This window comes from Balaenoptera borealis (genome assembly GCF_965194805.1).
Source record: "Balaenoptera borealis genome assembly, chromosome: 5".
Lineage (NCBI taxonomy): Eukaryota > Metazoa > Chordata > Mammalia > Artiodactyla > Balaenopteridae > Balaenoptera > Balaenoptera borealis.
Genome location: NC_138862.1, coordinates 37030387 through 37043541, shown reverse-complemented (window position 1 = coordinate 37043541; position 13155 = coordinate 37030387).

Below are 13155 nucleotides of genomic sequence, written 5' to 3'. Positions count from 1 at the left end.
CTGTTCTTCTTTCTCAAGATTGTTTTTGCTGTTCATGGTCTTTTGTGTTTCCATACAAATTTAAGAATTTTTTGTTCTTGTTCTGTGAAAAATGCCATTGGTGATTTGATAGGGATTGCAATGAATCAGTAGACTGTCTTGTGTGGGATGGCCATTTTAACAATATTGATTCTTCCAATCCAAGAACACGATATATCTTTCCATCTGTTTGGTTTGTCTTCTATTTATTTAATCAGTGTCTTACAGTTTTCTGAGTACAGGTCTTTTACCTCCTTAGGTAGGTTTATTCCTAGGTATTTTATTCCAACAATACATTGAAAGGATCATACACTATGATCAAGTGAGATTTATCCCAGGGATGCAAGGATTTTTCAATATTCGCAAATCAATCAATATGTTAACCAACATTCACAAATTGAAGAATAAAAACCATATAATCATCCCAATAGATGCAGAAAAAGCTTTTGATAAAATTCAACATCCATTTATGGTAGAAACTCCCCAGAGAGTGGGCATAGAGGGAACATACCTCAACATAATAAAGGCCATATATGACACACTCACAGCTAACATCATACTCAATGAATGGAGAAAAGCTGAAGGCTTTCCTCTAAGATCTAAGAGGATCTTAGATCCTAAGATCCTAAAGCTTTCCTCTTAGATCTAAGAGGATGCCCACTCTCTCCACTTTTACTCAACATAATTTTGGAAGGCCTAGACACAACAATCAGAGAAGAAAAAAGAAATAAAAGGAATACAAATTGGAAAAGAAGTAAAACTGTCACTGTTTGCATGATACTATACACAGAAAGTCCTAAAAATGCTACCAGAAAACTATTAGAGATCAATGAATTCAGTAAAGTTACAGGATCAAAATTAATATACTGAAATATGTTGCATTTCTATATACTAACAATGAAATATCAGAAAAAGTAATGAAGGAAACAATCTCATTTACTATTACATCAAAAAGAATAAAATATCTAGGAGTTAACCTGCCATATAATTTTAATCATACGTGATATATTATATTTTCTACTTTTTTTGCCCCCATGACGTATTTTCATTTTTCTTTAGCTTTATTTTACTTTTTTTTAACTGCAATAATTACCTTTATTTTTTTCATTTTTTAAATTGAAGTATGGTTTATTTACAACTGTATTTTACTTTGTAAGGAGTACTTGCATTTTATTTTACTATTTACCTTTGTACTCATTCCTTTTTCTGTGCAATTACTTTCCTATTTTCTTGTTTAACATTTTACTATCTGGTTTACTAGCTTTCTGTGGTATCATCTGACTCCCATATTTTACCTATTCAACAGTCAGTAAATGAATTCTACTTTCCCATTTCCTTCTCCCATCTGTTCTCATATCTAATTAAATTTTCTACTTTGTCAGAATATACAAATTTGCATACCATTCTTCCACTTGTGTCCTCAGTTTGTTTAGTCTTAGGTAGAAAATTAAAAATATTAAATGGTCCCCATAATTTATTTACTCATATTTTCCCTGTCATTTTCTTTTTGGATGAAGAGTGTCCTCTAGTGAACTCCTCAAGGAGGACTCAAAAGTAGTGAATTTCTGGAGAACTTATATGTTTAACATTGTTTTCCTATAGCTTTGATACTTAATGAACAGCTTGGAGGGATATAAAATCTTTGTTTCACACTTCCTTTTTTTGAATCTTTTGAAAATACTATTCAATTTTTTCTTGTTTTTTATGTTGTTTTTGAGAACTCTGATATTAGTGAAATTCTTCTATCCCTATAAAATACTGTTTCTTTTTTGCCTGGAAGCAAATTAAGGAATTTCTTTCTCTTTGAAGCAAAATAATTTTACTAGAATTTGTCTTACATTTGGTCATTCTGTGTCAAAGTCAAGAACCTTTTGTTTAGCTTCAATATATAGATTTTCTGCCTTTTACTTAGAGAAAGCTTTTAAAATATATATATTTTAAAATTAATTGTTTCATACTTTTAAAAATATTTTTCAGGAGCTCAAAGTTTTTCACTTATTTCCTCTTTGCCTATCTTCTCTTTCAGCAGTTTTCTTTCTGATACATTTTCAATGTTATCTCATTGTCATTGCCTTCATTCTTTTTCTGCTTTTTCTTTTCTTTAATGTTCCTTACTAAATAACATTCTTGTTAGTAAAACCCTGAGAACTTTGTAAGTCAGTCTTCATTTCTGAGAAAACATTGTAATATTTTTCACTTATTTTCTCATTTCAATAAAATCCCTTTTCATTTTATATTTTTGTCCATTTGTTTCAATTTTAGAGCATATGCAACACTTTTTTTTTTACTATCTATCTCCAATTGTGTGAATGAGGTTATGTATTTTATCTTGGAATATCGTATTACATTTTTCTTTTAATTCATTATTTTGAAGTGAAAAGAAATATCATCAGCTAATGTGTTTTCAGTGTTATATTCTGTCTTCTTATAGTAGCATTGTATAAACTTATTGTGTGTGGGTGTGTGTGTATGTGTGGCATTACAGCAGTTGATCACATTCCTAGTTGAATGGCACTCTGTTCTTTGAGTAGCAAGATACAATGTCTTCAGTGCCTCAGTGTGTATGTATGTTGTTTGTTTTTTGTTTTTTTTTCTGTGGAGGGAGAGGCTTTGTGTCCTCTGACTTTTTGAATCCTATTTCTTACAAAGGGAATATCTTTTTTCATTTGCTACTTAATTTCTAAAGGTAGTCTCATCCTTCCTGGTTAAAGTCTACTCTTACAGAAGTAATGGCTTTAGAAGATGCAACCTTGGACTGTGCTTAGCTTTAAGTTACTTCAGTGTGGTCAGTATATGTACCATAATGTTTTTTGGTATGGACTTTCTCTTTTGGAAAATAACTTTAAAGTAATTTTTCAAAGGCTACTGTCTTCCTTCTGCTCTCTTCTGTGCATTTTTCCCCAAAACTATCCTTACTTGGAACTCACTACAAATGTTTGTCATGGAAATGTAATAGAGAGCTCACTAATATTTGTTCTTTATAGATTTCAATATATTTTAATTTTTACTTAAAGGTAATTTGAAGTATGGGCATTTTCTATGTTCAGGTTATGATGAGGAAATGTTTTTGTATGATTTCATTGTTTTTCTTTTTTCTTATTTTTCTCTATTGTTTTTAGAGTTTATATGGGTATAAATGATTTTAGGCAGCAATCATTTTCCTCAGCTATGTGGAAGATCTTGGCACTGCATTTTTACTCTCTAATCTTTATCTTGGTCATGGTGCTTGAAATTATCCAAGACTCCTCTTTTAACCTGAGCAATCATCCATGGCCTTATTTTATATAGTTTTATTATTTCAATCACATTGTTTCATTTTAAAATATTTTATATAATGGTGTTTTATAATGACTTATGAGACATTTTCATGAAAGACAATGGTTCAAATATACAAATAAGTATTTGAAGAAGTAAAATATATCTCAGTGAACATGTTTTTGATATGTGATTTAATATGTATTTTCTGCTAAAGTAATAAAATATTATGAGTACATATTTGACTATTTTATCTCTGAACATTTAAATAATAGTTAGCTAAAGGTGTCTCTCAGTGGATATTCACCTTAGTAAAATGGAAGATTATCTTCTCTTCAGGCTTTCGGAATATTTACTATGTATGATACATATGATTCTCATGTATAGCTAAAAAGAACTGACATGGTACATAAGTTGCAATCCTACTGTAACCATTCTTAGAGACTATTACATTTTTTCCTAGTATACATTTGCTTTATTATCAATGACTGTGTTTGAATACGTGATGTTTTTTAGGAAGAGAGAATTTATGTAAGAAAAAGCCAGTCCATTCCAGTGGTTGAGAATTTCAGAAATATGTCATTGGAATGAATAATTCTTGAGTGAAATGGGATAGTTTAGTACTTTGGTGACAATTATTTAAAATAAATGAAAAGAGAATGGATAAATACATACAGAAGACAGAGGATAAAATGTTGATGGGAATTACAGCCCTGTTATTGGAAGTGAAGGATCTGAGGAGGGATCATAGCTGGTAGCTACACAGTCATGTCTATATACCCACAGGACTGTCATGTTGAACATTAGATTGGTACCTATGCGAGTAAAGGTTGTAAAAGGTTAATTGGTGAAGACCTAAAAGAAAATCACTGTCTAATTAAAAAACAAACTCAAAAGGTGATAGATTCAAAAACAAGGCTACAGTATTTTGTAGCTCCTTCTGAAGTGTTGAACTCTGTTTCCCAACACTATGAAACTATGCTGGCCTTGTGATTTGCATTGACCATAGTATATAGTAGAGATTATGTTGTGCAAGTTCCAGAGCTTAGGTTTAAGAAGGCCTTATAGCTTCCACACCTGACTTTCATGTGATATTGTCCTGAGACTGACAAAGTAAAGGAGCTAGTCTTGTTTACTGCAGATTAAGAGGTCACTGGGGATTTGGATTAGAACAAACATGTCACAGCTGACAGCCACTCTCTCTGCACATTTATGAGTGGGGCCATCTCAGATATTCTAGACCAGCTGTTCCTCTTGCTGACTGCAGCCACATGAGTGAGTCTAAGCACATTCAATAGTGGATCCAGCCAGCCAGCCAACCCACAGAATTTTGAGAAATATTCCACTGTTCTTGTTTTAAGACACCAGTTTTGAGGGAATCTGTATGTCAGCAATAGTTAATTCATGCAAAAAATTTGAGATAGTCACAGACAAAATGAAGCATTAAACATTCAAATAATATTCTCTAGTCTTAAATTAGATACATGCATAGAGAATATAGTTGGATTAAATTACTGTAAGATCACTTCCAAATCTGTAATTCTTTCATAGTGTGAAGAATAGCTTCAAATCATAAGGATTACTTTCTGTAAGTGTTAGCATCAGCTGAAACTGAAAACATTAAGATTTTACCCCAAATAATACTTTTTTTGGTCTCAAACACCTTGCTTGTCAGAGGGAAGTCTACCTTAGTGATATGAGTAGTGGCCAGTATGGAGAGTGCCAACTTGTGAAGTAATTAAAACCATGTGCTACTCAGGCCAGAACTTTTCTGCAAATATTGTTTCTTTGACAGGAATTGTCTCTCTGGCATAAACTGCAGCCTAAAATGCATTATTTCTTGATTTCTAGTTTAGGTTTCTTTAAAGTGGAGGTAGGTCTTCATGGTTCTTGACACTTACAAAGCAAATTTAGTGGAAAAAATATCTGAATTATAATATTTACCTTCCCAAACACTTAGTGTTTGCACTCACACTCAGTATGTCAGAATATTATCCAACTTCTCAACTTTGTAAATCATTTCTAAGAACTCAACTAAGTTTGCATAAAACCAATGTTCTCTTTCTTTTCACACTCATATTTAATGGATTTACATAATATTTATTTGAACTAAGTAATTACAGTAACAGTATGCCTGATAAAATCATTTTTTTGGAATAGATACAACTATTAGTATGTAACAACTAATAGGTGTGAGTAGAAGTGTGGATTATAGTACAGAGTAGTCTAACTCCCATCAGTGTGTTTAGCTTACATTTCAGTTAGTAGTTTAAAGAGGGAATGTAATAATCAGTTAACAGGAGGGCTTCCCTGGTGGCGCAGTGGTTAAGAATCCGCTTGCCAATGCAGAGGACACGGGTTCAAGCCCTGGTCTGGGAAGATCTCACATGCCGCAGAGCAACTAAGCCTGGGCGCCAGAGCAACTAAGCCTGTGCGCCACAGCTACTGAGGCTGCGTGCCACAACTACTGAAGTCCACACGCTTAGAGCCCGTGATCTGCAACAAGAGAAGCCTCAGTGATGAGAAGCCTGTGCACCGCAATGAAGAGTAACCCCTGCTTGCCACAACTGGAGAAAGCCCGCACACAGCAACAAAGACCCAAAGCAGCCAAAAATAAATAAATTAAATAAATAAATTAAAAACAAATTCAGTTAATAGGGCAAAACATTTAAGTGGAGGCCAGGTAAGAAACTTCCTATTGTATTTTTGTGAAATAGAATAATGTAATTTTAAAAATATAATGTTAATGCTTATAAAGATATAATGTTAAGAACTAAAAAATTGGAGGGAGAACTTAGTGTAAATAGTAATTACATACTAACAAGATTCTTACGTTGACTTAAACTACAAGAAACTTAAAAAATTGACTCCAAATCAACAAAACACTTTATTTTAATAAAGGAAACTATTATAAATGTAGTTAAATAGAAATTGAAAGAACAGTATTTAAAACTCTGCAAATTGATCAAAGGGAATCTGTCATGGAACATATTAAATTATTGGTTCAATAACTTCTTAAAATTCATTTAGGAAAAAATATTTGAAAATTAATATGCATTATTCTAAAACTTGACTGGGGGAATGCATATGAACTAACAATAGATATATCTCTAAGCAATAGGTTCGGATCATTTATAGATGATATTGTATTAACACTTTACTAATTATATAGTTTAAAAGCTAAATGGGATGTTAATGAAATGTATAGTTGTAACAAAACCTGGAAAATGTTTTATTTTAAAAAGATAGAGCAATAAATTTTAATATAATTGAAAAACACAAAATTACCTTCTTGGAAGGAAAAAAAGAAATGAAAGCCATTCAAAAATATATAATCTTGAAGTAGATGTGTTTAATCATGGGGGGAGTTTAGATTGAGATTAAGCACAAATCAAGTCAGTATTTACAATTCTTCTGTTTGATGAGACCCACCACCACAATCACATACACACACACACACAAACACACACTTACACACACATCACAGATGTCACAAATTTCCATTTAACATACTGGTATTAGGACACTGAAAGACAAACCCAATTATCTGCATTACTACATTTTCCTAAACTTAGGAACTATAAAATTCTACTATTTTTTCACAAATTTTATTATCTTGCACCCTTAAATATATTATCACAAGATTCCTTTAAAAGAGTATTTTTATTTTAATTATAGCTACAATTTAGAGATTATGTAACATGTGAAATCTGTACTAATTATGCTGTCTATGATTAAAAGAAAACACAAAAAAACTCAATAATACACTTAAACAGTGTAGAAATAGAAAAGTTAACTGACATGATGATGGGTATAGGAAGAAATCTAAGAGATATGAAATGAAATGGAACGAATAAAATTAAAGGCAAAGTACCAAACAGCATTAAAAGTTATCACTAATCTATTATTAAAGTTCTCCTTTGAGAAGAAATAGAACTTTTATTACTGGCTAGATATCTAAAGGCTGACAGGTATAAAGAAATGTACTGACAGAACTAGGTTGTCTCTGGTCCAATCATTTGCAGTAAAAAGGGAACTTTATAATCTGAAGCATATTTTGCATTTCTGATTTGGGCAATTATTTGCTACAAATGACTTGATTACAATCTTCATATAAAATGTAATATGATATACAAATGCAGGCATGCTGTGACAAAGTGTCTTAAATATCTGAATATGTCAGAAGGTAGGCTGAGTCATTTTGTGAGAAAAGAATTCCACATTATTCATCTGTTAAAGAAAACCATGTATTACAAAAATTTATAGGGCTTCTTGATTATGATACTCCCTTACTTATATATCACCATAATATATATTACTTGTATCCAGTTTAACATAAGAACAAACTCAAAGAATGGAAACATGGCAAATTCAGGTAATAAAAAATACAGCTTGAACAAAAAAGTTATCCTCAAAGGAATTATACAAATTAATTTACCTGGAATATCATAGTGAGCAGATAAAGAACTTAGTCTTTAACTAAAAAATAAATTATAAAACTTCTAGAGAGAAAAAGAACTACAAAGATCTGAATGAAAATTACAGAGTTAAAAAGATAAGGAACAATGCTCTAAAACTGAACCAGTGATGTTTTATAAAAAAAAAAAATATTGAACAAGGTTATTTTGTGAAGATGTCACCTCTTTAGAAGTCAAATTTTTCACCATATTTAAATGTCAGTCAAAATATGTACTTTAAGGAATGAAACAGAAGATGAAAACTTCATCACAACATCCAAAATATAGCCTGTTAATGAATCCATTTGAAATACTGATGATGAATTTTTACTGATAAAAATAAATTCAAATTTGAATCTCCCATGGCATCTGACACTAGCATATGCTGTTAATGATGTTCCTTTCTAACAACTCACTCCTCTTTTTGTTGTTTACTATATTTAGTTCTGTGACTCTGAATCTAATTACTTATTGACCCGATCTAGCTATTCAATCTTTTGTATGTACCACTTTTCACTCTTCCTCGTGCTCCTCAAATCCCTGCTTTTTTTCTTAACTGGTTTAGATTCCACTGTCCATCATTATAATCACCCAATCAACAGCTTTTTTGTCTGTTGGTCCAAACATTTTACTTAACTGTCAAAAAACCCAACCTAATTAAATAAATTACTCCTCTTAATCCAGGTCTAGAGAAAAAATATAAATCCCTATTGACTGTCTACTAGAAATTTATGCTTATATATCCCCAAGTAGGCTGAGAGTAGAAGTCTGTGCATATTTCTAGTTCCTAGGTTCTTTTACTCCTTTATCTGACTCTTGAACAAGTCCTCATTCTCCTTCAGCCTCCAATATATATCCTCCCTGATAATTCTAAAGTATTTACCTTTATTCTTGATTCACTAAAAGAGTAGAAAGAATAAAGCATAAAAGAGTAGAAATGATCATTATTCCTATATTGTCATCATTTTAAGTCTACCAACATACCTGTGCCTGCCACCCATATACTTGTCTTATGTTAAAGCAATGAACGTTCCTTATTTTAACCAAAACCTACTCCTCAATGTTTCCCCCTTTTCTGTACTATTCCCATAAGCTTATACAACATGGTATCAGTCACATTTAAACAAAAACATTCCTTGAAACTACTTCCTCCCCCAAAATCTGTCCTCTTCCTCTGTTCAACTTAACACTAAAATTCTTCAAAAGAATAGTATCAACAGATGATTGTTCTCTCCATTTTCTTTATTCTCATTCTTTTATCAATGAATACCCATCAGGCTTTCACCCCACCATTCTATCAAAACAGCTTTTGTCAATATCACTAGTGACCTTCAGAAGCTAAATTTATGATAAAGTCTTCATTTGTTGGCAGCATTTGATACTGTTGACGTACCTTAAAAAAATATCTCTTCTTTCTTTGAATGCTGAGATTGTCACTCAATCTTGTACCTCCTTCAACCTCATTTGCCTCTTCTTCTCAGATATATGGCTCATTTATAGTCAAATCTTTATGTGTCAAAGCCGTCATGCATCCCGTGGCTCAATACTTTGTTCTCTTCTGTATCTAAATACACTCTCTAAATGATATCATCTAGCTTTGTGGCATTAAATGAACTCTCTATATGAATGGCTCTTGCACTTTTATCTCCAGCTCAGACCTCTCCACTGAACTCCTAACTTATATGTTTAAACCCTTACTCAACATTTTATCTAGGTGTTGTATAATTTTGAGTGAAGGCCAAACTTTTGTAATAGTTGATACCTCAAAATGGAGTTGTGTAAGTATATAAAGTTTATTGTTACTCACATTGCAGTCTAAAGGTGAACAATCAGACTATGCTCCACAATTAAATAAGGACCCTGTTTCCTTCAAAATCATCTGGAGTGTAATTCCCATGTGCATGGTCAAAGCTCTGTTTCTGCCCTGTATAACTTCCAGCATGCAAGATATAAAAAAAGGAAGGACTATGATGAGAACATCTGTATTTTAATACACAGCCTGGAAGTCCCACAAATCATTTCTTCATACATCTCTGTGGTTATGTGATATCACCTATACTGAAGAGAGGATGGGAAAATTAGCTAAAATATGTGTGTTTCAGGAATTCTGTTACCTAATAATTGTATTAGTTAATTTGAATAAAACTCCCACTGACAACAACTGGAAAAACTAATAAAGATTTTGAAAATATCTAACCAAAGGAATCAGAAAGTCAAGAAGGCAGTGAAGAATATTATGTCAGGATTTGGAAAAAATATATAGGCTCAAAAAGGTGAATTTGTAGCATTGAGTGTGTGTTTCTTATATGGGGGTATAACAATTCAAAAATAGGGTGACCAGATGCTAAGAAGATATTTGAAACTTTTGAGAGTCTTGTAGGAATAGGAGGAATACAATTAACTGGAGTACAGTAACAGCAAATGTGGAAAATTATGAAACTCTCCGTGTCTAGTAGAGAACTTAAGTCTAAAACTTAGTATCAAGGGCAAAGAAAACGTAGAGATATTCATGGATAGACCAATACCTCGTTTCAATTAATTTCAATCCTGAAACGGCTTTCACGTGATGTTGAGTACCAGTGCTTAAGCAACTTGCAACATAAAAATGTAAATTTTTAAAATAAAAATATCATAAAAACCTCTATTTTATCTGTAATTTTAACACCATAACTGGTAAGGAATCAAACCAGACCCAAGAAGAGAAAGATCATATGAATAAAAAACAGAGAGATTTCACAGATAAAAGAGATTCAGAGACAGAGGCTTTAGGAAATGGTGTTAATATGTTCAAGGATATAAAAGATTGAGAAAGTTGGTAGAGGACTAAAATCTATGAAAGAGTAAAACAGAATTCTAGAACTGAAAATGTAAGAATTCAGTGAACATGTTTGACAGCCAGGCAGAGCTGGCTGAAGAGAATATTGCTGAACTCGAAAAAATCAGAAGGAAATAATCATAATAAAATCTAGAAACACAAAAAGATGAAAAGTACAAATCAGAATATAATAAATGGAAAATATGTGAATAATAGACTCAGAGAACATGTGGACTAAAAGAAAGATGAGAGAATAAAACTGTTCAAAGAGATAATAGTTGAGAATTTTCAAAAAAATATGAAAAACATAAAGCCATAAACTCAGGCACAGTGAGGAAATAAAATGAGAATTAGAAAATACTTTGGCCTAATGACAGTTAAATATTTTCTTAAAGGCTGATGATACCTTCTAAAGTTAACCTTGGAGGAAAATTGATACCCTTAAATGTACACATATTTTTTTTAAACGTTGAAACAATGAATAAACTAATGATTCTCTCAAGAAGAATTAAGAGCAAATTTAACCAAAATAAAAAATAGTGGAATAATATAAGAAAGAGAATAATACAAAAAGTTAATGAAAGAGAATATGACAATATAATAAAGTCAAAAAACCCCAAAAGTTAGTACTTTCAAAACACTAATAAAATTGGTGAGTGAGACTGCCGACAAAAAGAGTGAGAATAAATGAAAAATATCAAAAACAAAAAAGGTGACTTTCTACACATTTTTCTGATATTAAGAAGACCACACGAAAATACTAAAGGAAAATTGTGTAAATATCAATGAAAATTCAGATTAAATGAATGTATTACTGGAGAAATACCAAAACCAACACAAAAATATAAATATGTCTGTGTATTTCAAAATTTCAAAATGAAACATTAAATTGAAAATATTTCACAAAGAAAACATAAGGCCTAGGTGGTTTCACTGATGAATTCTATAAAGGAGTAAAAATTCATTATTGTCAATGTTATGCAAATATATCCAAATAAGGAAAAAAGTATGGAACCCTCCCCTGTTTCCTTTATGAGGCCAGAACAGCATTGATTTTAAAAGTTGACAGGAATATTTGGAAAAAAGAATTACATATGAGTCTCATGAAAAAATAGTAGATAATATTTAATACATAATAATTTTTATAATATTTAACTATATATATATAATACCTCATGACTAGATTGGATTTATTCTATTAAAATATTTTAAAATATCAATAGATCTAATTTATCACATTTACAGAATGAAGCAAAAATAGCATATATTCATGTTTATTTTTAAAAATTATATATAGGAAAGATGGACCTGAACTGGGATTAAATAAGGACAAACTGGAATCAATGGCGGCAAACTGGAACTCACCATGGTCTCCCACCACATCAAATACCCAATTTTGACAATATGAGTAACCTTCAGGAGATAGTGGTACTCTTCATCATGGAGCTAAAATGCACTGGGCAAAAAAGTAAGGCTTGTTATATGCCATGGTGCTCATTTGCACCTGAGGTCAATATCCGAATACTAGAGCTGTCATTGACTATTGCTTCTGAATTCATATATACCATTTTTATTTTCTCTAATGGTACTTAATCCCAGACTCATCATCTTCCCTAGTTTCCACACTAAGTTTGGTTATCAAAGCATTCTTGATTTTTAGTAGAATTTATTGAAGATGAGAAGGATATACTGGGAGGACATATGCGGAATAAATTGATTTAGAGTTGTACCGTCTTATACTTAATTTTAAAATAAGGAGATTAAAATGATAAAACCTACCTGGAAAAGAAAACAGGAACATATATTAACAAATTAATGTAAGATAGAAAACAGGAGGAGTAGGTAAAAGTTGAAATAGGATTGAGAAATCTACAGCTCAGCATATACTGTGATAAAAATACTCTTAAGGGCTTCCCTGGTGGCGCAGTGGTTGAGAATCTGCCTGCCAATGCAGGGGACACGGGTTCAAGCCCTGGTCTGGGAAGATCCCACATGCCGCGGAGCAACTAGGCCCGTGAGCCACAACTACTGAGCCTGAGCGTCTGGAGCCTGTGCTCCGCAACAAGAGAGGCCGCGACAGTGAGAGGCCGGCGCACCGCGATGAAGAGTGGCCCCCACTCGCCACAACTAGAGAAAGCCCTCGCACAGAAACGAAAACCCAACACAGCCAAAAATAAATTAATTAATTAATTAAAAAAAAAAAAAAAAGAAAAAATACAGCCATTTGCTTATGACTTAAAAAAAAAAAAAATACTCTTAAACATGAAGTTATTCTGACTGATGTATCTGATCTAAAATACCAACTATGAGGAGTGATACATGGGAATGAAAAAAGTAGAATTAATTTAAAATCTACATTAATATCAAACGCCAAACTCCTTTCTCTCCTCTACACACAGTGCAACTATATATTTTTCTCCAAGCCAGAACTTTTAAAAAATTTTATTTGTTCAAGAGAAAAGCCTGCACTGTGCTGAAAACCAGGGGCTCTCCAGTGTTAAGAATAATTTCCTATCTCGTCACTTGAAAGAGATTTCAGAACAAGATTAGGGCTCAACTGAGGCAATGAAACACCCAAGGTACAAAATTTAATAAGATAATCACTTTCAG